The following is a 26,522-nucleotide window of genomic DNA, read 5'->3' on the forward strand; positions in this document are numbered from 1 at the left end:
ACAATAAAGTAGTTCCAAGTTCTATCTCTATGGTTTGTTTCCTATTGATGTAGCCCTAAGCAGAGACTGGCGTAAATCACTTTCATGGAAAGGTTTTGCCAAGCTTCTAAAAAACTACGAGTTTCCTGAAATCTCAGCACATATTTTTTCACCCAATCTTGATGGCACTTTCAGGTAATGATCAGTACCACAATCCCACTTGGCTCACCAAATTTCGTTCTAATAGGTTAAACCGTTCGTTGGCAGTAAGAGTTTAAATTTTTAGGTTTCACTGTTTTCGCCTATATGGATACATGTAGTTGGAACTCTAAATCCAACACGGTTGTGCTAGCTCTTTGAAACTTGACACAATAAAGTAGTTCCAAGTTCTATCTCTATGTTTTGTTTCCTATTGATGTAGCCCTAAGCAGAGACTGGCGCAAATCACTTGTATGGAAATGGGTTGCCAAGCTTCCAAAAAACTACGAGTTTCCTGAAATCTCAGCACATTTTTTTTCACCCAATCTTGATGACACATTCAGGTAATGATCAGTACAACAATCCCACTTGGCTCACCAAATTTCGTTCTTCTAGGTTAAACCGTTCGTTGGCTGTAATAGTTTTAATTTTTAGGTTTCACTCTGATTTCGCCTATATGGATACATGTAGTTGGAACTCTAAATCAAACACGGTTTGTGCTAGCTCTTTGAAACTTGACACAATAAAGTAGTTCCAAGTTCTATCTCTATGGTTTGTTTCCTATTGATGTAGCCCTAAGCAGAGACTGGCGCAAATCACTTTCATGGAAAGGGGTTGCCAAGATTCCAAAAAACTACGAGTTTCCTGAAATTTCAGCACACATTTTTTCACCCAATCTTGACGAAAATTTCAGGTAATGATCAGTACCCGAATCCCACTGGGCTCACCAAATATCGTTCTTCTAGGTTAAACCGTTCGTTGGCAGTAACAGTTTTAATTTTTAGGTTTCACTCTGTTTTCTCGTATATGGCTACATGTATTTGGAACTCTAAATCAAAGACGGTTTGTGCTAGCTCTTTGAAACTTGACACAATAAAGTAGTTCCAAGTTCTATCTCTATGGTTTGTTTCTTATTGATGTAGCCCTAAGCAGAGACTGGCGCAAATCACTTTCATGGAAAGGGGTTGCCAAGCTTCCAAAAAACTACGAGTTTCCTGGAACCTCAGCACACATTTTTGCACCCAATTTTCATGACACTTTCAGGTAATGATCAGAACCCCAATCCCACTTGTCTCACCAAATTTCGTTCTTTTAGGTTAAACCGTTCGTTGGCAGTAACAGTTTAAATTTTTAGGTTTCACTCTGTTTTCTCATGTATGGATACATGTAGTTGGAACTCTAAATCCAACACAGTTTGTGCTAGCTCTTTGAAACTTGACACAATAAAGTAGTTGCAATTTCTATCTCTATGGTTTGATTTCTATTGATGTAGCCCTAAGCAGAGACCTGCGCATATCACTTTCATGGAAAGGGGTTGCCAAGCTTCCAAAATCTACGAGTTTCCTGAAATCTCAGCACACATTTTTTTCACCCAATCTTGATGACACTTTCAGGTAATGATCAGTACCCCAATCCCACTTGTCTCACCAAATTTCGTTCTTCTAGGTTAAACCGTTCGTTGGCAGTAACAGTTTTAATTTTTAGGTTTCACTCTGTTTTCGCTTATATGAATACATGTAGTTGGAACTCTAAATCAAACATGGTTTGTGCTAGCTCTTTGAAACTTGACACAAAAAGTAGTTCCAAGTTCTATCTCTATGGTTTGTTTCCTATTGATGTAGCCCTAAGCAGATACTGGCGCAAATCACTTTCATGTAAAGGGGTTGCCAAGCTTCCAAAAAACTACAAGTTTCCTGAAGTCTCAGCACACATTTTTTCACCCAATCTTGATGACACTTTCAGGTAATGATCAGTAACCCAATCCCACTTGGCTCAACAAATTTCGTTCTTCTAGGTTAAACCGTTCGTTGGCAGTAACAGTTTTAATTTTTAGGTTTCACTGTGTTTTTCCTATATGGATACATGTAGTTGGAACTCTAAATCAAACACGGTTTTTGCTAGCTCTTTGAAACTTGATACAATGAAGTAGTTACAAGTTCTATCTATTTGGTTTGTTTCCTATTGATATAGCCCTAAGGAGAGACTGGCGCAAATCACTTTCCTGGAAAGGGGTTGCCAAGCTTCCAAAAAACTACGAATTTCCTGAAATCTCAGCACACATTTTTTCACCCAATCTTCATGACACATTCAGTTAATGATCAGTACCCCAATCCCACTTGGCTCACCAAATTTCGTTCTTCTAGGTTAAACCGTTCGTTGGCAGTAACAGTTTTAATTTTTAGGTTTCACTCTGTTTTCTCCTATATGGATACATGTAGTTGGAACTCTAAATCCAACACGGTTAGTGGTAGCTCTTTGAAACTTGACACAATAAAGTAGTTCCAAGTTCTATCTCTATGGTTTGTTTCCTATTGATGTAGCCCTAAGCAGAGACTGGCGCAAATCACTTGTATGGAAATGGGTTGCCAAGCTTCCAAAAAACTACGAGTTTCCTGAAATCTCAGCACATTTTTTTTCACCCAATCTTGATTACACTTTCAGGTAATGATCAGTACCCCAATCCCACTTGGCTCACTAAATTTCGTTCTTCTAGTTTAAACCGTTCGTTGGCAGTAACAGTTTTAATTTTTAGGTTTCACTCTTTTTTCACCTATATGGATACATGTAGTTGGAACTCTAAATCAAACACGGTTTGTGCTAGCTCTTTGAAACTTGACACAATAAAGTAGTTCCAAGTTCTATCTCTATGGTTTGTTTCCTATTGATGTAGCCCTAAGGAGAGACTGGCGCAAATCACTTTCATGGAAAGGGTTGCCAATCTTCCAAAAAATTACGAGTTTCCTGAAATCTCAGCACACATTTTTTCACCCAATCTGGATGACACTTTCAGGTAATGATCAGTACCCCAATCCCACTTGGCTCACCAAATTTCGTTCTTCTAGGTTAAACCGTTCGTTGGGAGTAACAGTTTTAATTTTTAGGTTTCACTCTGTTTTCTCCTATATGGATACATGGAGTTGGAACTCTAAATGAAAGACGGTTTGTGCTAGCTCTTTGAAACTTGACACAATAACGTAGTTCCAAGTTCTATCTCTATGTTTTGTTTCCTATTGATGTAGCCCTAAGGAGAGACTGGCGCAAATCACTTTCATGGAAAGTGGTTGCCAAGCTTCCAAAAAACTACGAGTTTCCTGAAATCTAAGCACACATTTTTTCAATCAATCTTGATGAAAATTTCAGGTAATGATCAGTACGCCAAACCCACTTGGCTCACCAAATTTCGTTCTTCTAGGTTAAACCGTTCGTTGGCAGTAACAGTTTTAATTTTTAGGTTTCACTCTGTTTTCGCCTATATGGATACATGTAGTTGGAACTCTCAATCAAACACGGTTTGTGCTAGCTCTTTGAAACTTGACACAATAAAGTAGTTCCAAGTTCTATCTCTATGTTTTGTTTCCTATTGATGTAGCCCTAAGCAAATACTGGCGCAAATCACTTTCATGGAAAGGGTTGCCAAGCTTCCAAAAAACTACGAGTTTCCTGAAATCTCAGCACACATTTTTTCACCCAATATGGATGACACTTTCAGGTAATGATCAGTACCCCAATCCCACTTGGCTCACCAAATTTCGTTCTTCTAGGTTAAACCGTTCGTTGGCAGTAACAGTTTTAATTTTTAGGTTTCACTCTTTTTTCGCCTATATGGATACATGTAGTTGGAACTCTAAATCAAACAAGGTTTGTGCCAGCTCTTTGAAACTTGACACAATAAAGTAGTTCCAAGTTCTATCTCTATGGTTTGTTTCCTATTGATGTAGCCCTAAGCAGAGACTGGCGCAAATCACTTTCACGGAAAGGGGTTGCCAAGCTTCCAAAAAACTAGCTGTTTCCTGAAATCTCACCACACATTTTTTCACCCAATCTTGATGACACTTTCAGGTAATGATCAGTAGCCCAATCCCACTTGGCTCAACAAATTTCGTTCTTCTAGGTTAAACCGTTCGTTGGCAGTAACAGTTCTAATTTTAGATTTCACTCTGTTTTCGCCTATATGGATACCTGTATTTGGAACTCTAAATCAAACACGGTTTGTGCTAGCTTTTTGAAACTTGACACAATAAAGTAGTTCCAAGTTCTATCTCTATGGTTTGTTTCCTATTGATGTAGCCCTAAGCAGAGACTGGCGCAAATCACTTTCATGGAAAGGGGTTGCCAAGCTTCCAAAAAAATACGACTTTCCTGAAATCTCAGCACACATTTTTTCACCCAATTTTCATGACACTTTCAGGTAATGATCAGTACCCCAGTCCCACTTGGCTCACCAAATTTCGTTCTTCTAGGTTAAACCGTTCGTTGGCAGTAACAGTTTAAATTTTTAGGTTTCACTCTGTTTTCGCCTTATGGATACATGTAGTTGGAACTCTAAATCAAACACGGTTTGTGCTAACTCTCTGAAACTTGACACAATAAAGTAATTCCAAGTTCTATCTCTATGGTTTGTTTCCTATTGATGTAGCCCTAAGCAGAGACTGGCGCAATCACTTACATGGAAAGGAGTTGCCAAGCTTCCAAAAAACTACGAGTTTCCTGAAATCTCAGCACACATTTTTTCACCCAATCTTGGTGACACTTTCAGGTAATGATCAGTACCCCAATCCCACTTGGCTCACCAAATTTCGTTCTTCTAGGTTCAACCGTTCGTTGGCAGTAACAGTTTTAATTTTTAGGTTTCACTCTGTTTTCGCCTATATGGATACATGTAGTTGGAACTCTAAATCCAACACGGTTAGTGCTAGCTCTTTGAAACTTGACACAATAAAGTAGTTCCAAGTTCTATCTCTATGGTTTGTTTCCTATTGATGTAGCGCTAAGCAGAGACTGGCGCAAATCACTTTTATGGAAATGGGTTGCCAAGCTTCCAAAAAACTACGAGTTTCCTGAAATCTCAGCACATATTTTTTCACCCAATCTTGATTACACTTTCAGGTAATGATCAGTACCCCAATCCCACTTGGCTCACCAAATTTCGTTCTAATAGGTTAAACCGTTCGTTGGCAGTAACAGTTTTAATTTTTAGGTTTCACTCTGTTTTCTCCTATATGGATACATGTAGTTGGAACTCTAAATCCAACACGGTTAGTGGTAGCTCTTTGAAACTTGACACAATAAAGTAGTTCCAAGTTCTATCTCTATGGTTTGTTTCCTATTGATGTAGCCCTAAGCAGAGACTGGCGCAAATCACTTTATGGAAATGGGTTGCCAAGCTTCCAAAAAACTACGAGTTTCCTGAAATCTCAGCACATATTTTTTCACCCAATCTTGATTACACTTTCAGGTAATGATCAGTGCCCCAATCCCACTTGGCTCACCAAATTTTGTTCTTCTAGTTTAAACCGTTCGTTGGAAGTAACAGTTTTAATTTTAGTTTTCACTCTGTTTTCGCCTATATGGATACATGTAGTTGGAACTCTAAATCAAACACGGTTTGTGCTAGCTCTTTGAAACTTGACACAATAAAGTAGTTCCAAGTTCTATCTCTATGGTTTGTTTCCTATTGATGTAGCCCTAAGCAGAGACTGGCGCAAATCACTTTCATTGAAAGGGTTTGCCAAGCTTCCAAAAAACTACGAGTTTCCTGAAATCTCAGCACATATTTTTTCACCCAATCTTGATGGCACTTTCAGGTAATGATCAGTACCACAATCCCACTTGGCTCACCAAATTTCGTTCTAATAGGTTAAACCGTTCGTTGACAGTAACAGTTTAAATTTTTAGGTTTCACTGTTTTCGCCTATATGGATACATGTAGTTGAAACTCTAAATCCAACACGGTTTGTGCTAGCTCTTTGAAACTTGACACAATAAAGTAGTTCCAAGTTCTATCTCTATGGTTTGTTTCCTATTGATGTAGCCCTAAGCAGAGACTGGCGCAAATCACTTTCATGGAAAGGGGTTGCCAAGATTCCAAAAAACTACGAGTTTCCTGAAATCTCAGCACACATTTGTTCATCCAATCTTGATGACACTTTCAGGTAATGTTCAGTACTCCAATCCCACTTGGCTCAACAAATTTCGTTCTTCTAGGTTAAACCATTCATTGGCAGTAACAGTTTTAATTTTAGTTTTCACTCTGTTTTCGCCTATATGGATACATGTAGTTGGAACTCTAAATCAAACACGGTTTGTGCTAGCTCTTTGAAACTTGACACAATAAAGTAGTTCCAAGTTCTATGTCTATGGTTTGTTTCCTATTGATGTAGCCCTAAGCAGAGACTGGCGCAAATCACTTTCATGGAAAGGGGTTGCCAAGATTCCAAAAAACTACGAGTTTCCTGAAATCTCAGCACACATTTGTTCACCCAATCTTGATGACACTTTCAGGTAATGTTCAGTACACGAATCCCACTTGGCTCAACAAATTTCGTTCATCTAGGTTAAACCGTTCGTTGGCAGTAACAGTTTTAATTTTAGTTTTCACTCTGTTTTCGCCTATATGGATACATGTAGTTGGAACTCTAAATCAAACACGGTTTGTGCTACCTCTTGGAAACTTGACAAAATAAAGTAGTTCCAAGTTCTATCTCTATGGTTTGTTTCCTATTGATGTAGCCCTAAGCAGAGACTGGCGCAAATCACTTTCATTGAAAGGGTTTGCCAAGCTTCCAAAAAACTACGAGTTCCCTGAAATCTCAGCACATATTTTTTCACCCAATCTTGATGGCACTTTCAGGTAATGATCAGTACCACAATCCCACTTGGCTCACCAAATTTCGTTCTAATAGGTTAAACCGTTCGTTGGCAGTAACAGTTTAAATTTTTAGGTTTCACTGTTTTCGCCTATATGGATACATGTAGTTGAAACTCTAAATCCAACACGGTTTGTGCTAGCTCTTTGAAACTTGACACAATAAAGTAGTTCCAAGTTCTATCTCTATGGTTTGTTTCCTATTGATGTAGCCCTAAGCAGAGACTGGCGCAAATCACTTGTATGGAAATGGGTTGCCAAGCTTCCAAAAAACTACGAGTTTCCTGAAATCTCAGCACATTTTTTTTCACCCAATCTTGATGACACTTTCAGGTAATGATCAGTACCCCAATCCCACTTGGCTCACCAAATTTCGTTCTTCTAGGTTAAACCGTTCGTTGGCAGTAACAGTTTTAATTTTTAGGTTTCACTCTGATTTCGCCTATATGGGTACATGTAGGTGGAACTCTAAATCAAACACGGTTTGTGCTAGCTCTTTGAAACTTGACACAATAAAGTAGTTCCAAGTTCTATCTCTATGGTTTGTTTCCTATTGATGTAGCCCTAAGCAGAGACTGGCGCAAATCACTTTCATGGAAAGGGGTTGCCAAGATTCCAAAAAACTACGAGTTTCTGAAATCTCAGCACACATTTTTTCACCCAATCTTGATGACACTTTCAGGTAATGTTCAGTACTCCAATCCCACTTGGCTCAACAAATTTCGTTCTTCTAGGTTAAACCATTCATTGGCAGTAACAGTTTTAATTTTAGTTTTCACTCTGTTTTCGCCTATATGGATACATGTAGTTGGAACTCTAAATCAAACACGGTTTGTGCTAGCTCTTTGAAACTTCACACAATAAAGTAGTTCCAAGTTCTATCTCTATGGTTTGTTTCCTATTGATGTAGCCCTAAGCAGAGACTGGCGCAAATCACTTTCATGGAAAGGGGTTGCCAAGCTTCCAAAAAAATACGAGTTTCCTGAAATCTCAGCACACATTTTTTCACCCAATTTTCATGACACTTTCAGGTAATGATCAGTACCCCAGTCCCACTTGGCTCACCAAATTTCGTTCTTCTAGGTTAAACCGTTCGTTGGCAGTAACAGTTTTAATTTTTAGGTTTCACTCTGTTTTCGCCTATATGGATACATGTAGTTGGAACTCTAAATCCAACACGGTTAGTGCTAGCTCTTTGAAACTTGACACAATAATGTAGTTCCAAGTTCTATCTCTATGGTTTGTTTCCTATTGATGTAGCGCTAAGCAGAGACTGGCGCAAATCACTTTTATGGAAAGGGGTTGCGAAGCTTCCAAAAAACTACGAGTTTCCTGAAATCTCAGCACATATTTTTTCACCCAATCTTGATTACACTTTTAGGTAATGATCAGTACCCCAATCCCACTTGGCTCACCAAATTTCGTTCTTCTAGGTTAAACTGTTCGTTGGCAGTAACAGTTTTAATTTTTAGGTTTCACTGTTTTCGCCTATATGGATACATGTAGTTGGAACTCTAAATCCATCACGGTTTGTGCTAGTTCTTTGAAACTTGACACAATAAAGCAGTTCCAAGTTCTATCTCTATGGTTTGTTTACTATTGATGTAGCCCTAAGCAGAGACTGGCGCAAATCACTTGTATGGAAATGGGTTGCCAAGCTTCCAAAAAACTACGAGTTTCCTGAAATCTCAGGACATTTTTTTTCACCCAATCTTGATTACACTTTCAGGTAATGATCAGTACCCCAATCCCACTTGGCTCACCAAATTTCGTTCTTCTAGGTTAAACCGTTCGTTGGCAGTAACAATTTTAATTTTTAGGTTTCACTCTGATTTCGCCTATATGGGTACATGTAGGTGGAACTCTAAATCAAACACGGTTTGTGCTAGCTCTTTGAAACTTGACACAATAAAGTAGTTCCAAGTTCTATCTCTATGGTTTGTTTCCTATTGATGTAGCCCTAAGCAGAGACTGGCGCAAATCACTTTCATGGAAAGGGGTTGCCAAGATTCCAAAAAACTACGAGTTTCCTGAAATCTCAGCACACATTTGTTCACCCAATCTTGATGACACTTTCAGGTAATGTTCAGTACTCGAATCCCACTTGGCTCAACAAATTTCGTTCATCTAGGTTAAACCGTTCGTTGGCAGTAACAGTTTTAATTTTAGTTTTCACTCTGTTTTCGCCTATATGGATACATGTAGTTGGAACTCTAAATCAAACACGGTTTGTGCTAGCTCTTTGAAACTTGACACAATAAAGTAGTTCCAAGTTCTATCTCTATGGTTTGTTTCCTATTGATGTAGCCCTAAGCAGAGACTGGCGCAAATCACTTTCATTGAAAGGGTTTGCCAAGCTTCCAAAAAACTACGAGTTTCCTGAAATCTCAGCACATATTTTTTCACCCAATCTTGATGGCACTTTCAGGTAATGATCAGTACCACAATCCCACTTGGCTCACCAAATTTCGTTCTAATAGGTTAAACCGTTCGTTGGCAGTAACAGTTTTAATTTTTAGGTTTCACTGTTTTCGCCTATATGGATACATGTAGTTGAAACTCTAAATCCAACACGGTTTGTGCTAGCTCTTTGAAACTTGACACAATAAAGTAGTTCCAAGTTCTATCTCTATGGTTTGTTTCCTATTGATGTAGCCCTAAGCAGAGACTGGCGCAAATCACTTGTATGGAAATGGGTTGCCAAGCTTCCAAAAAACTACGAGTTTCCTGAAATCTCAGCACATTTTTTTTCACCCAATCTTGATGACACTTTCAGGTAATGATCAGTACCCCAATCCCACTTGGCTCACCAAATTTCGTTCTTCTAGGTTAAACCGTTCGTTGGCAGTAACAGTTTTAATTTTTAGGTTTCACTCTGATTTCGCCTATATGGGTACATGGAGGTGGAACTCTAAATCAAACACGGTTTGTGCTAACACTCTGAAACTTGACACAATAAAGTAGTTCCAAGTTCTATCTCTATGGTTTGTTTCCTATTGATGTAGCCCTAAGCAGAGACTGGCGCAATCACTTACATGGAAAGGAGTTGCCAAGCTTCCAAAAAACTACGAGTTTCCTGAAATCTCAGCACACATTTTTTCACCCAATCTTGGTGACACTTTCAGGTAATGATCAGTACCCCAATCCCACTTGGCTCACCAAATTTCGTTCTTCTAGGTAAAACCGTTCGTTGGCAGTAACAGTTTTAATTTTTAGGTTTCACTCTGTTTTCGCCTTATGGATACATGTATTTGGAACTCTAAATCAAACACGGTTTGTGCTAACTCTCTGAAACTTGACACAATAAAGTAGTTCCAAGTTCTATCTCTATGGTTTGTTTCCTATTGTTGTAGCGCTAAGCAGAGACTGGCGCAATCACTTACATGGAAAGGAGTTGCCAAGCTTCCAAAAAACTACGAGTTTCCTGAAATCTCAGCACACATTTGTTCACTCAATCTTGATGACACTTTCAGGTAATGTTCAGTACTCGAATCCCACTTGGCTCAACAAATTTCGTTCATCTAGGTTAAACCGTTCGTTGGCAGTAACAGTTTTAATTTTAGTTTTCACTCTGTTTTCGCCTATATGGATACATGTAGTTGGAACTCTAAATCAAACACGGTTTGTGCTAGCTCTTTGAAACTTGACACGATAAAGTAGTTCCAAGTTCTATCTCTATGGTTTGTTTCCTATTGATGTAGCCCTAAGCAGAGACTGGCGCAAATCACTTTCATTGAAAGGGTTTGCCAAGCTTCCAAAAAACTACGAGTTTCCTGAAATCTCAGCACATATTTTTTCACCCAATCTTGATGGCACTTTCAGGTAATGATCAGTACCACAATCCCACTTGGCTCACCAAATTTCGTTCTAATAGGTTAAACCGTTCGTTGGCAGTAACAGTTTAAATTTTTAGGTTTCACTGTTTTCGCCTATATGGATACATGTAGTTGAAACTCTAAATCCAACACGGTTTGTGCTAGCTCTTTGAAACTTGACACAATAAAGTAGTTCCAAGTTCTATCTCTATGGTTTGTTTCCTATTGATGTAGCTCTAAGCAGAGACTGGCGCAAATCACTTTCATGGAAAGGGGTTGCCAAGCTTCCAAAAAACTACGAGTTTCCTGAAATCTCAGCACACATTTTTTCACCCAATCTTGATGACACTTTCAGGTAATGTTCAGTACTCCAATCCCACTTGGCTCAACAAATTTCGTTCTTCTAGGTTAAACCATTCATTGGCAGTGACAGTTTTAAATTTAGTTTTCACTCTGTTTTCGCCTATATGGATACATGTAGTTGGAACTCTAAATCAAACACGGTTTGTGCTAGCTCTTTGAAACTTGACACAATAAAGTAGTTCCAAGTTCTATGTCTATGGTTTGTTTCCTATTGATGTAGCCCTAAGCAGAGACTGGCGCAAATCACTTTCATGGAAAGGGGTTGCCAAGATTCCAAAAAACTACGAGTTTCCTGAAATCTCAGCACACATTTGTTCACCCAATCTTGATGACACTTTCAGGTAATGTTCAGTACTCGAATCCCACTTGGCTCAACAAATTTCGTTCATCTAGGTTAAACCGTTCGTTGGCAGTAAGTTTTAATTTTAGTTTTCACTCTGTTTTCGCCTATATGGATACATGTAGTTGGAACTCTAAATCAAACACGGTTTGTGCTAGCTCTTTGAAACTTGACAAAATAAAGTAGTTCCAAGTTCTATCTCTATAGTTTGTTTCCTATTGATGTAGCCCTAAGCAGAGACTGGCGCAAATCACTTTCATTGAAAGGGTTTGCCAAGCTTCCAAAAATCTAAGAGTTCCCTGAAATCTCAGCACATATTTTTTCACCCAATCTTGATGGCACTTTCAGGTAATGATCAGTACCACAATCCCACTTGGCTCACCAAATTTCGTTCTAATAGGTTAAACCGTTCGTTGGCAGTAACAGTTTAAATTTTTAGGTTTCACTGTTTTCGCCTATATGGATACATGTAGTTGAAACTCTAAATCCAACACGGTTTGTGCTAGCTCTTTGAAACTTGACACAATAAAGTAGTTCCAAGTTCTATCTCTATGGTTTGTTTCCTATTGATGTAGCCCTAAGCAGAAACTGGCGCAAATCACTTGTATGGAAATGGGTTGCCAAGCTTCCAAAAAACTACGAGTTTCCTGAAATCTCAGCACATTTTTTTTCACCCAATCTTGATGACACTTTCAGGTAATGATCAGTACCCCAATCCCACTTGGCTCACCAAATTTCGTTCTTCTAGGTTAAACCGTTCGTTGGCAGTAACAGTTTTAATTTTTAGGTTTCACTCTGATTTCGCCTATATGGGTACATGGAGGTGGAACTCTAAATCAAACACGGTTTGTGCTAGCTCTTTGAAAGTTGACACAATAAAGTAGTTCCAAGTTCTATCTCTATGGTTTGTTTCCTATTGATGTAGCCCTAAGCAGAGACTGGCGCAAATCACTTTCATGGAAAGGGGTTGCCAAGCTTCCAAAAAACTACGAGTTTCCTGAAATCTCAGCACACATTTTTTCACCCAATCTTGATGACACTTTCAGGTAATGTTCTGTACTCCAATCCCACTTGGCTCAACAAATTTCGTTCTTCTAGGTTAAACCATTCATTGGCAGTAACAGTTTTAATTTTAGTTTTCACTCTGTTTTCGCCTATATGGATACATGTAGTTGGAACTCTAAATCAAAAACGGTTTGTGCTAGCTCTTTGAAACTTCACACAATAAAGTAGTTCCAAGTTCTATCTCTATGGTTTGTTTCCTATTGATGTAGCCCTAAGCAGAGACTGGCGCAAATCACTTTCATGGAAAGGGGTTGCCAAGCTTCCAAAAAAATACGAGTTTCCTGAAATCTCAGCACACATTTTTTCACCCAATTTTCATGACACTTTCAGGTAATGATCAGTACCCCAATCCCACTTGGCTCACCAAATTTCGTTCTTCTAGGTTAAACCGTTCGTTGGCAGTAACAGTTTTAATTTTTAGGTTTCACTCTGTTTTCGCCTTATGGATACATGTAGTTGGAACTCTAAATCAAACACGGTTTGTGCTAACTCTCTGAAACTTGACACAATAAAGTAGTTCCAAGTTCTATCTCTATGGTTTGTTTCCTATTGATCTAGCCCTAAGCAGAGACTGGCGCAATCACTTACATGGAAAGGAGTTGCCAAGCTTCCAAAAAACTACGAGTTTCCTGAAATCTCAGCACACATTTTTTCACCCAATCTTGGTGACAATTTCAGGTAATGATCAGTACCCCAATCCCACTTGGCTCACCAAATTTCGTTCTTCTAGGTTAAACCGTTCGTTGGCAGTAACAGTTTTAATTTTTAGGTTTCACTCTGTTTTCTCCTATATGGATACATGTAGTTGGAACTCTAAATCCAACACGGTTAGTGCTAGCTCTTTGAAACTTGACACAATAAAGTAGTTCCAAGTTCTATCTCTATGGTTTGTTTCCTATTGTTGTAGCGCTAAGCAGAGACTGGCGCAAATCACTTTTATTGAAAGGGGTTGCCAAGCTTCCAAAAAACTACGAGTTTCCTGAAATCTCAGCACATATTTTTTCACCCAATCTTGATTACACTTTTAGGTAATGATCAGTACCCCAATCCCAATTGGCTCACCAAATTTCGTTCTAATAGGTTAAACCGTTCGTTGGCAGTAACAGTTTTAATTTTTAGGTTTCACTCTGTTTTCTCCTATATGGATACATGTAGTTGGAACTCTAAATCCAACACGGTTAGTGGTAGCTCTTTGAAACTTGACACAATAAAGTAGTTCCAAGTTCTATCTCTATGGTTTGTTTCCTATTGATGTAGCCCTAAGCAGAGACTGGTGCAAATCACTTTTATGGAAATGGGTTGCCAAGCTTCCAAAAAACTACGAGTTTCCTGAAATCTCAGCACATTTTTTTTCACCCAATCTTGATTACACTTTCAGGTAATGATCAGTGCCCCAATCCCACTTGGCTCACCAAATTTTGTTCTTCTAGTTTAAACCGTTCGTTGGAAGTAACAGTTTTAATTTTTAGGTTTCACTCTGATTTCGCCTATATGGATACATGTAGTTGGAACTCTAAATCAAACACGGTTTGTGCTAGCTCTTTGAATCTTGACACAATAAAGTAGTTCCAAGTTCTATCTCTATGGTTTGTTTCCTATTGATGTAGCCCTAAGCAGAGACTGGCGCAAATCACCTTCATGGAAAGGGGTTGCCAAGCTTCCAAAAAACTATGAGTTTCCTGAAATCTCAGCACACATTTTTTCACCCAAACTTGATGACACTTTCAGGTAATGATCAGTACCCCAATCCCACTTGGCTCACCAAATTTCGTTCTTCTAGGTTAAACCGTTCGTTGGCAGTAACAGTTTTAATATTTAGGTTTCACTCTGTTTTCGCCTATATGGATACATGTAGTTGGAACTCTAAATCCAACACGGTTAGTCCTAGCTCTTTGAAACTTGACACAATAAAATAGTTCCAAGTTCTATCTCTATGGTTTGTTTCCTATTGATGTAGCGCTAAGCAGAGACTGGCGCAAATCACTTTTATGGAAAGGGGTTGCCAAGCTTCCAAAAAACTACGAGTTTCCTGAAATCTCAGCACATATTTTTTCACCCAATCTTGATTACACTTTCAGGTAATGATCAGTACCCCAATCCCACTTGGCTCACCAAATTTCATTCTTCTAGGTTAAACGGTTTGTTGGCAGTAACAGTTTTAATTTTTAGGTTTCACTCTGTTTTCGCCTATATGGATACATGTAGTTGGAACTCTAAATCAAAGACGGTTTGTGCTAGCTCTTTGAAACTTCACACAATAACGTAGTTCCAAGTTCTATCTCTATGGTTTGTTTCCTATTGATGTAGCGCTAAGCAGAGACTGGCACAAATCACTTTCATGGAAAGGGGTTGCCAAGCTTCCAAAAAAATACGAGTTTCCTGAAATCTCAGCACACATTTTTTCACCCAATCTTGATTACACTTTCAGGTAATGATCAGTACCCCAGTCCCACTTGGCTCACCAAATTTCGTTCTTCTAGGTTAAACCGTTCGTTGGCAGTAACAGTTTTAATTTTTAGGTTTCACTCTGTTTTCGCCTTATGGATACATGTAGTTGGAACTCTAAATCAAACACGGTTTGTGCTAACTCTCTGAAACTTGACACAATAAAGTAGTTCCAAGTTCTATCTCTATGGTTTGTTTCCTATTGATGTAGCCCTAAGCAGAGACTGGCGCAATCACTTACATGGAAAGGAGTTGCCAAGCTTCCAAAAAACTACGAGTTTCCTGAAATCTCAGCACACATTTTTTCACCCAATCTTGGTGACACTTTCAGGTAATGATCAGTACCCCAATCCCACTTGGCTCACCAAATTTCGTTCTTCTAGGTTAAACCGTTCGTTGGCAGTAACAGTTTTAATTTTTAGGTTTCACTCTGTTTTCGCCTATATGGATACATGTAGTTGGAACTCTAAATCCAACACGGTTAGTGCTAGCTCTTTGAAACTTGACACAATAAAGTAGTTCCAACTTCTATCTCTATGGTTTGTTTCCTATTGATGTAGCGCTAAGCAGAGACTGGCGCAAATCACTTTTATGGAAAGGGGTTGCCAAGCTTCCAAAAAACTACGAGTTTCCTGAAATCTCAGCACATATTTTTTCACCCAATCTTGATTACACTTTTAGGTAATGATCAGTACCCCAATCCCACTTGGCTCACCAAATTTCGTTCTAATAGGTTAAACCGTTCGTTGGCAGTAACAGTTTTAATTTTTAGGTTTCACTCTGTTTTCTCCTATATGGATACATGTAGTTGGAACTCTAAATCCAACACGGTTAGTGGTAGCTCTTTGAAACTTGACACAATAAAGTAGTTCCAAGTTCTATCTCTATGGTTTGTTTCCTATTGATGTAGCCCTAAGCAGAGACTGGCGCAAATCACTTTTATGGAAATGGGTTGCCAAGCTTCCAAAAAACTACGAGTTTCCTGAAATCTCAGCACATTTTTTTTTCACCCAATCTTGATTACACTTTCAGGTAATGATCAGTGCCCCAATCCCACTTGGCTCACCAAATTTTGTTCTTCTAGTTTAAACCGTTCGTTGGAAGTAACAGTTTTAATTTTTAGGTTTCACTCTGATTTCGCCTATATGGATACATGTAGTTGGAACTCTAAATCAAACACGGTTTGTTCTAGCTCTTTGAAACTTGACACAATAAAGTAGTTCCAAGTTCTATCTCTATGGTTTGTTTCCTATTGATGTAGCCCTAAGCAGAGACTGGCGCAAATCACCTTCATGGAAAGGGGTTGCCAAGCTTCCAAAAAACTACGAGTTTCCTGAAATCTCAGCACACATTTTTTCACCCAATCTTGATGACACTTTCAGGTAATGTTCAGTACTCCAATCCCACTTGGCTCAACAAATTTCGTTCTTCTAGGTTAAACCGTTCGTTGGCAGTAACAGTTTTAATTTTAGTTTTCACTCTGTTTTCGCCTATATGGATACATGTAGTTGGAACTCTAAATCAAACACGGTTTGTGCTAGCTCTTTGAAACTTGACACAATAAAGTAGTTCCAAGTTCTATCTCTATGGTTTGTTTCCTATTGATGTAGCCCTAAGCAGAGACTGGCGCAAATCACTTTCATGGAAAGGGTTTGCCAAGCTTCCAAAAAACTACGAGTTTCCTGAAATCTCAGCACACATTTTTTCACCCAATCTTGATGGCACTTTCAGGTAATGATCAGTACCCCAATCCCACTTGGCTCACCAAATTTCGTTCTAATAGGTTAAACCGTTCGTTGGCAGTAACAGTTTTAATTTTTAGGTTTCACTGTTTTCGCCTATATGGATACATGTAGTTGGAACTCTAAATCCAACACGGTTTGTGCTAGCTCTTTGAAACTTGACACAATAATGTAGTCCAAGTTCTATCTCTATGGTTTGTTTCCTATTGATGTAGCCCTAGGCAGAGACTGGCGCAAATCACTTGTATGGAAATGGGTTGCCAAGCTTCCAAAAAACTACGAGTTTCCTGAAATCTCAGCACATTTTTTTTCACCCAATCTTGATGACACTTTCAGGTAATGATCAGTACCCCAATCCCACTTGGCTCACCAAATTTCGTTCTTCTAGGATAAACCGTTCGTTGGCAGTAACAGTTTTAATTTTTAGGTTTCACTCTAATTTCGCCTATATGGATACATGTAGGTGGAACTCTAAATCAAACACGGTTTGTGCTAGCTCTTTGAAACTTCACACAATAACGTAGTTCCAAGTTCTATCTCTATGGTTTGTTTCCTATTGATGTAGCGCTAAGCAGAGACTGGCGCAAATCACTTTTATGGAAAGGGGTTGCCAAGCTTCCAAAAAAATACGAGTTTCCTGAAATCTCAGCACACATTTTTTCACCCAATCTTGATTACACTTTCAGGTAATGATCAGTACCCCAATCCCACTTGGCTCAACAAATTTCGTTCTTCTAGGTTAAACCATTCATTGGCAGTAACAGTTTTAATTTTAGTTTTCACTCTGTTTTCGCCTATATGGATACATGTAGTTGGAACTCTAAATCAAAAACGGTTTGTGCTAGCTCTTTGAAACTTCACACAATAAAGTAGTTCCAAGTTCTATCTCTATGGTTTGTTTCCTATTGATGTAGCCCTAAGCAGAGACTGGCGCAAATCACTTTCATGGAAAGGGGTTGCCAAGCTTCCAAAAAAATACGAGTTTCCTGAAATCTCAGCACACATTTTTTCACCCAATTTTCATGACACTTTCAGGTAATGATCAGTACCCCAATCCCACTTGGCTCACCAAATTTCGTTCTTCTAGGTTAAACCGTTCGTTGGCAGTAACAGTTTTAATTTTTAGGTTTCACTCTGTTTTCGCCTTATGGATACATGTAGTTGGAACTCTAAATCAAACACGGTTTGTGCTAACTCTCTGAAACTTGACACAATAAAGTAGTTCCAAGTTCTATCTCTATGGTTTGTTTCCTATTGATCTAGCCCTAAGCAGAGACTGGCGCAATCACTTACATGGAAAGGAGTTGCCAAGCTTCCAAAAAACTACGAGTTTCCTGAAATCTCAGCACACATTTTTTCACCCAATCTTGGTGACAATTTCAGGTAATGATCAGTACCCCAATCCCACTTGGCTCACCAAATTTCGTTCTTCTAGGTTAAACCGTTCGTTGGCAGTAACAGTTTTAATTTTTAGGTTTCACTCTGTTTTCTCCTATATGGATACATGTAGTTGGAACTCTAAATCCAACACGGTTAGTGCTAGCTCTTTGAAACTTGACACAATAAAGTAGTTCCAAGTTCTATCTCTATGGTTTGTTTCCTATTGTTGTAGCGCTAAGCAGAGACTGGCGCAAATCACTTTTATTGAAAGGGGTTGCCAAGCTTCCAAAAAACTACGAGTTTCCTGAAATCTCAGCACATATTTTTTCACCCAATCTTGATTACACTTTTAGGTAATGATCAGTACCCCAATCCCAATTGGCTCACCAAATTTCGTTCTAATAGGTTAAACCGTTCGTTGGCAGTAACAGTTTTAATTTTTAGGTTTCACTCTGTTTTCTCCTATATGGATACATGTAGTTGGAACTCTAAATCCAACACGGTTAGTGGTAGCTCTTTGAAACTTGACACAATAAAGTAGTTCCAAGTTCTATCTCTATGGTTTGTTTCCTATTGATGTAGCCCTAAGCAGAGACTGGTGCAAATCACTTTTATGGAAATGGGTTGCCAAGCTTCCAAAAAACTACGAGTTTCCTGAAATCTCAGCACATTTTTTTTCACCCAATCTTGATTACACTTTCAGGTAATGATCAGTGCCCCAATCCCACTTGGCTCACCAAATTTTGTTCTTCTAGTTTAAACCGTTCGTTGGAAGTAACAGTTTTAATTTTTAGGTTTCACTCTGATTTCGCCTATATGGATACATGTAGTTGGAACTCTAAATCAAACACGGTTTGTGCTAGCTCTTTGAATCTTGACACAATAAAGTAGTTCCAAGTTCTATCTCTATGGTTTGTTTCCTATTGATGTAGCCCTAAGCAGAGACTGGCGCAAATCACCTTCATGGAAAGGGGTTGCCAAGCTTCCAAAAAACTATGAGTTTCCTGAAATCTCAGCACACATTTTTTCACCCAAACTTGATGACACTTTCAGGTAATGATCAGTACCCCAATCCCACTTGGCTCACCAAATTTCGTTCTTCTAGGTTAAACCGTTCGTTGGCAGTAACAGTTTTAATATTTAGGTTTCACTCTGTTTTCGCCTATATGGATACATGTAGTTGGAACTCTAAATCCAACACGGTTAGTCCTAGCTCTTTGAAACATGACACAATAAAGTAGTTCCAAGTTCTATCTCTATGGTTTGTTTCCTATTGATGTAGCGCTAAGCAGAGACTGGCGCAAATCACTTTTATGGAAAGGGGTTGCCAAGCTTCCAAAAAACTACGAGTTTCCTGAAATCTCAGCACATATTTTTTCACCCAATCTTGATTACACTTTCAGGTAATGATCAGTACCCCAATCCCACTTGGCTCACCAAATTTCATTCTTCTAGGTTAAACGGTTTGTTGGCAGTAACAGTTTTAATTTTTAGGTTTCACTCTGTTTTCGCCTATATGGATACATGTAGTTGGAACTCTAAATCAAAGACGGTTTGTGCTAGCTCTTTGAAACTTCACACAATAACGTAGTTCCAAGTTCTATCTCTATGGTTTGTTTCCTATTGATGTAGCGCTAAGCAGAGACTGGCGCAAATCACTTTCATGGAAAGGGGTTGCCAAGCTTCCAAAAAAATACGAGTTTCCTGAAATCTCAGCACACATTTTTTCACCCAATCTTAATTACACTTTCAGGTAATGATCAGTACCCCAGTCCCACTTGGCTCACCAAATTTCGTTCTTCTAGGTTAAACCGTTCGTTGGCAGTAACAGTTTTAATTTTTAGGTTTCACTCTGTTTTCGCCTTATGGATACATGTAGTTGGAACTCTAAATCAAACACGGTTTGTGCTAACTCTCTGAAACTTGACACAATAAAGTAGTTCCAAGTTCTATCTCTATGGTTTGTTTCCTATTTATGTAGCCCTAAGCAGAGACTGGCGCAATCACTTACATGGAAAGGAGTTGCCAAGCTTCCAAAAAACTACGAGTTTCCTGAAATCTCAGCACACATTTTTTCACCCAATCTTGGTGACACTTTCAGGTAATGATCAGTACCCCAATCCCACTTGGCTCACCAAATTTCGTTCTTCTAGGTTAAACCGTTCGTTGGCAGTAACAGTTTTAATTTTTAGGTTTCACTCTGTTTTCGCCTATATGGATACATGTAGTTGGAACTCTAAATCCAACACGGTTAGTGCTAGCTCTTTGAAACTTGACACAATAAAGTAGTTCCAACTTCTATCTCTATGGTTTGTTTCCTATTGATGTAGCGCTAAGCAGAGACTGGCGCAAATCACTTTTATGGAAAGGGGTTGCCAAGCTTCCAAAAAACTACGAGTTTCCTGAAATCTCAGCACATATTTTTTCACCCAATCTTGATTACACTTTTAGGTAATGATCAGTACCCCAATCCCACTTGGCTCACCAAATTTCGTTCTAATAGGTTAAACCGTTCGTTGGCAGTAACAGTTTTAATTTTTAGGTTTCACTCTGTTTTCTCCTATATGGATACATGTAGTTGGAACTCTAAATCCAACACGGTTAGTGGTAGCTCTTTGAAACTTGACACAATAAAGTAGTTCCAAGTTCTATCTCTATGGTTTGTTTCCTATTGATGTAGCCCTAAGCAGAGACTGGCGCAAATCACTTTTATGGAAATGGGTTGCCAAGCTTCCAAAAAACTACGAGTTTCCTGAAATCTCAGCACATTTTTTTTTCACCCAATCTTGATTACACTTTCAGGTAATGATCAGTGCCCCAATCCCACTTGGCTCACCAAATTTTGTTCTTCTAGTTTAAACCGTTCGTTGGAAGTAACAGTTTTAATTTTTAGGTTTCACTCTGATTTCGCCTATATGGATACATGTAGTTGGAACTCTAAATCAAACACGGTTTGTTCTAGCTCTTTGAAACTTGACACAATAAAGTAGTTCCAAGTTCTATCTCTATGGTTTGTTTCCTATTGATGTAGCCCTAAGCAGAGACTGGCGCAAATCACCTTCATGGAAAGGGGTTGCCAAGCTTCCAAAAAACTACGAGTTTCCTGAAATCTCAGCACACATTTTTTCACCCAATCTTGATGACACTTTCAGGTAATGTTCAGTACTCCAATCCCACTTGGCTCAACAAATTTCGTTCTTCTAGGTTAAACCGTTCGTTGGCAGTAACAGTTTTAATTTTAGTTTTCACTCTGTTTTCGCCTATATGGATACATGTAGTTGGAACTCTAAATCAAACACGGTTTGTGCTAGCTCTTTGAAACTTGACACAATAAAGTAGTTCCAAGTTCTATCTCTATGGTTTGTTTCCTATTGATGTAGCCCTAAGCAGAGACTGGCGCAAATCACTTTCATGGAAAGGGTTTGCCAAGCTTCCAAAAAACTACGAGTTTCCTGAAATCTCAGCACACATTTTTTCACCCAATCTTGATGCCACTTTCAGGTAATGATCAGTACCCCAATCCCACTTGGCTCACCAAATTTCGTTCTAATAGGTTAAACCGTTCGTTGGCAGTAACAGTTTTAATTTTTAGGTTTCACTGTTTTCGCCTATATGGATACATGTAGTTGGAACTCTAAATCCAACACGGTTTGTGCTAGCTCTTTGAAACTTGACACAATAATGTAGTTCCAAGTTCTATCTCTATGGTTTGTTTCCTATTGATGTAGCCCTAGGCAGAGACTGGCGCAAATCACTTGTATGGAAATGGGTTGCCAAGCTTCCAAAAAACTACGAGTTTCCTGAAATCTCAGCACATTTTTTTTCACCCAATCTTGATGACACTTTCAGGTAATGATCAGTACCCCAATCCCACTTGGCTCACCAAATTTCGTTCTTCTAGGATAAACCGTTCGTTGGCAGTAACAGTTTTAATTTTTAGGTTTCACTCTAATTTCGCCTATATGGATACATGTAGGTGGAACTCTAAATCAAACACGGTTTGTGCTAGCTCTTTGAAACTTCACACAATAACGTAGTTCCAAGTTCTATCTCTATGGTTTGTTTCCTATTGATGTAGCGCTAAGCAGAGACTGGCGCAAATCACTTTTATGGAAAGGGGTTGCCAAGCTTCCAAAAAAATACGAGTTTCCTGAAATCTCAGCACACATTTTTTCACCCAATCTTGATTACACTTTCAGGTAATGATCAGTACCCCAATCCCACTTGGCTCAACAAATTTCGTTCTTCTAGGTTAAACTGTTCGTTGGCAGTAACAGTTTTAATTTTTAGGTTTCACTGTTTTCGCCTATATGGATACATGTAGTTGGAACTCTAAATCCAACACGGTTTGTGCTAGTTCTTTGAAACTTGACACAATAAAGCAGTTCCAAGTTCTATCTCTATGGTTTGTTTCCTATTGATGTAGCCCTAAGCAGAGACTGGCGCAAATCACTTGTATGGAAATGGGTTGCCAAGCTTCCAAAAAACTACGAGTTTCCTGAAATCTCAGGACATTTTTTTTCACCCAATCTTGATTACACTTTCAGGTAATGATCAGTACCCCAATCCCACTTGGCTCACCAAATTTCGTTCTTCTAGGTTAAACCGTTCGTTGGCAGTAACAATTTTAATTTTTAGGTTTCACTCTGATTTCGCCTATATGGGTACATGTAGGTGGAACTCTAAATCAAACACGGTTTGTGCTAGCTCTTTGAAACTTGACACAATAAAGTAGTTCCAAGTTCTATCTCTATGGTTTGTTTCCTATTGATGTAGCCCTAAGCAGAGACTGGCGCAAATCACTTTCATTGAAAGGGTTTGCCAAGCTTCCAAAAAACTACGAGTTTCCTGAAATCTCAGCACATATTTTTTCACCCAATCTTGATGGCACTTTCAGGTAATGATCAGTACCACAATCCCACTTGGCTCACCAAATTTCGTTCTAATAGGTTAAACCGTTCGTTGGCAGTAACAGTTTAAATTTTTAGGTTTCACTGTTTTCGCCTATATGGATACATGTAGTTGAAACTCTAAGTCCAACACGGTTTGTGCTAGCTCTTTGAAACTTGACACAATAAAGTAGTTCAAAATTCTATCTCTATGGTTTGTTTCCTATTGATGTAGCTCTAAGCAGCGACTGGCGCAAATCACTTTCATGGAAAGGGGTTGCCAAGCTTCCAAAAAACTACGAGTTTCCTGAAATCTCAGCACACATTTTTTCACCCAATCTTGATGACACTTTCAGGTAATGTTCAGTACTCCAATCCCACTTGGCTCAACAAATTTCGTTCTTCTAGGTTAAACCATTCATTGGCAGTGACAGTTTTAAATTTAGTTTTCACTCTGTTTTCGCCTATATGGATACATGTAGTTGGAACTCTAAATCAAACACGGTTTGTGCTAGCTCTTTGAAACTTGACACAATAAAGTAGTTCCAAGTTCTATGTCTATGGTTTGTTTCCTATTGATGTAGCCCTAAGCAGAGACTGGCGCAAATCACTTTCATGGAAAGGGGTTGCCAAGATTCCAAAAAACTACGAGTTTCCTGAAATCTCAGCACATATTTTTTCACCCAATCTTGATGGCACTTTCAGGTAATGATCAGTACCACAATCCCACTTGGCTCACCAAATTTCGTTCTAATAGGTTAAACCGTTCGTTGGCAGTAACAGTTTAAATTTTTAGGTTTCACTGTTTTCGCCTATATGGATACATGTAGTTGAAACTCTAAATCCAACACGGTTTGTGCTAGCTCTTTGAAACTTGACACAATAAAGTAGTTCCAAGTTCTATCTCTATGGTTTGTTTCCTATTGATGTAGCCCTAAGCAGAGACTGGCGCAAATCACTTGTATGGAAATGGGTTGCCAAGCTTCCAAAAAACTACGAGTTTCCTGAAATCTCAGCACATTTTTTTTTCACCCAATCTTGATGACACTTTCAGGTAATGATCAGTACCCCAATCCCACTTGGCTCACCAATTTTCGTTCTTCTAGGTTAAACCGTTCGTTGGCAGTAACAGTTTTAATTTTTAGGTTTCACTCTGATTTCGCCTATATGGGTACATGGAGGTGGAACTCTAAATCAAACACGGTTTGTGCTAGCTCTTTGAAACTTGACACAATAAACTAGTTCCAAGTTCTATCTCTATGGTTTGTTTCCTATTGATGTAGCCCTAAGCAGAGACTGGCGCAAATCACTTTCATGGAAAGGGGTTGCCAAGCTTCCAAAAAAATACGAGTTTCCTGAAATCTCAGCACACATTTTTTCACCCAATTTTCATGACACTTTCAGGTAATGATCAGTACCCCAGTCCCACTTGGCTCACCAAATTTCGTTCTTCTAGGTTAAAACGTTCGTTGGCAGTAACAGTTTTAATTTTTAGGTTTCACTCTGTTTTCGCCTTATGGATACATGTAGTTGGAACTCTAAATCAAACACGGTTTGTGCTAACTCTCTGAAACTTGACACAATAAAGTAGTTCCAAGTTCTATCTCTATGGTTTGTTTCCTATTGATGTAGCCCTAAGCAGAGACTGGCGCAATCACTTACATGGAAAGGAGTTGCCAAGCTTCCAAAAAACTACGAGTTTCCTGAAATCTCAGCACACATTTTTTCACCCAATATTGGTGACACTTTCAGATAATGATCAGTTCCCCAATCCCACTTGGCTCACCAAATTTCGTTCTTCTAGGTTAAACCGTTCGTTGGCAGTAACAGTTTTAATTTTTAGGTTTCACTCTGTTTTCGCCTACATGGATACATGTAGTTGGAACTCTAAATCCAACACGGTTAGTGCTAGCTCTTTGAAACTTGACACAATAAAGTAGTTCCAAGTTCTATCTCTATGGTTTGTTTCCTATTGATGTAGCGCTAAGCAGAGACTGGCGCAAATCACTTTTATTGAAAGGGGTTGCCAAGCTTCCAAAAAACTACGAGTTTCCTGAAATCTCAGCACATATTTTTTCACCCAATCTTGATTACACTTTTAGGTAATGATCAGTACCCCAATCCCAATTGGCTCACCAAATTTCGTTCTAATAGGTTAAACCGTTCGTTGGCAGTAACAGTTTTAATTTTTAGGTTTCACTCTGTTTTCTCCTATATGGATACATGTAGTTGGAACTCTAAATCCAACACGGTTAGTGGTAGCTCTTTGAAACTTGACACAATAAAGTAGTTCCAAGTTCTATCTCTATGGTTTGTTTCCTATTGATGTAGCCCTAAGCAGAGACTGGTGCAAATCACTTTTATGGAAATGGGTTGCCAAGCTTCCAAAAAACTACGAGTTTCCTGAAATCTCAGCACATTTTTTTTCACCCAATCTTGATTACACTTTCAGGTAATGATCAGTGCCCCAATCCCACTTGGCTCACCAAATTTTGTTCTTCTAGTTTAAACCGTTCGTTGGAAGTAACAGTTTTAATTTTTAGGTTTCACTCTGATTTCGCCTATATGGATACATGTAGTTGGAACTCTAAATCAAACACGGTTTGTGCTAGCTCTTTGAATCTTGACACAATAAAGTAGTTCCAAGTTCTATCTCTATGGTTTGTTTCCTATTGATGTAGCCCTAAGCAGAGACTGGCGCAAATCACCTTCATGGAAAGGGGTTGCCAAGCTTCCAAAAAACTACGAGTTTCCTGAAATCTCAGCACACATTTTTTCACCCAAACTTGATGACACTTTCAGGTAATGATCAGTACCCCAATCCCACTTGGCTCACCAAATTTCGTTCTTCTAGGTTAAACCGTTCGTTGGCAGTAACAGTTTTAATATTTAGGTTTCACTCTGTTTTCGCCTATATGGATACATGTAGTTGGAACTCTAAATCCAACACGGTTAGTCCTAGCTCTTTGAAACTTGACACAATAAAGTAGTTCCAAGTTCTATCTCTATGGTTTGTTTCCTATTGATGTAGCGCTAAGCAGAGACTGGCGCAAATCACTTTTATGGAAAGGGGTTGCCAAGCTTCCAAAAAACTACGAGTTTCCTGAAATCTCAGCACATATTTTTTCACCCAATCTTGATTACACTTTCAGGTAATGATCAGTACCCCAATCCCACTTGGCTCACCAAATTTCATTCTTCTAGGTTAAACGGTTTGTTGGCAGTAACAGTTTTAATTTTTAGGTTTCACTCTGTTTTCGCCTATATGGATACATGTAGTTGGAACTCTAAATCAAAGACGGTTTGTGCTAGCTCTTTGAAACTTCACACAATAACGTAGTTCCAAGTTCTATCTCTATGGTTTGTTTCCTATTGATGTAGCGCTAAGCAGAGACTGGCGCAAATCACTTTCATGGAAAGGGGTTGCCAAGCTTCCAAAAAAATACGAGTTTCCTGAAATCTCAGCACACATTTTTTCACCCAATCTTGATTACACTTTCAGGTAATGATCAGTACCCCAGTCCCACTTGGCTCACCAAATTTCGTTCTTCTAGGTTAAACCGTTCGTTGGCAGTAACAGTTTTAATTTTTAGGTTTCACTCTGTTTTCGCCTTATGGATACATGTAGTTGGAACTCTAAATCAAACACGGTTTGTGCTA

This window comes from Spermophilus citellus (genome assembly GCF_964194105.1).
Source record: "Spermophilus citellus genome assembly, chromosome: 16".
NCBI classification, from domain to species: Eukaryota; Metazoa; Chordata; class Mammalia; order Rodentia; family Sciuridae; genus Spermophilus; species Spermophilus citellus.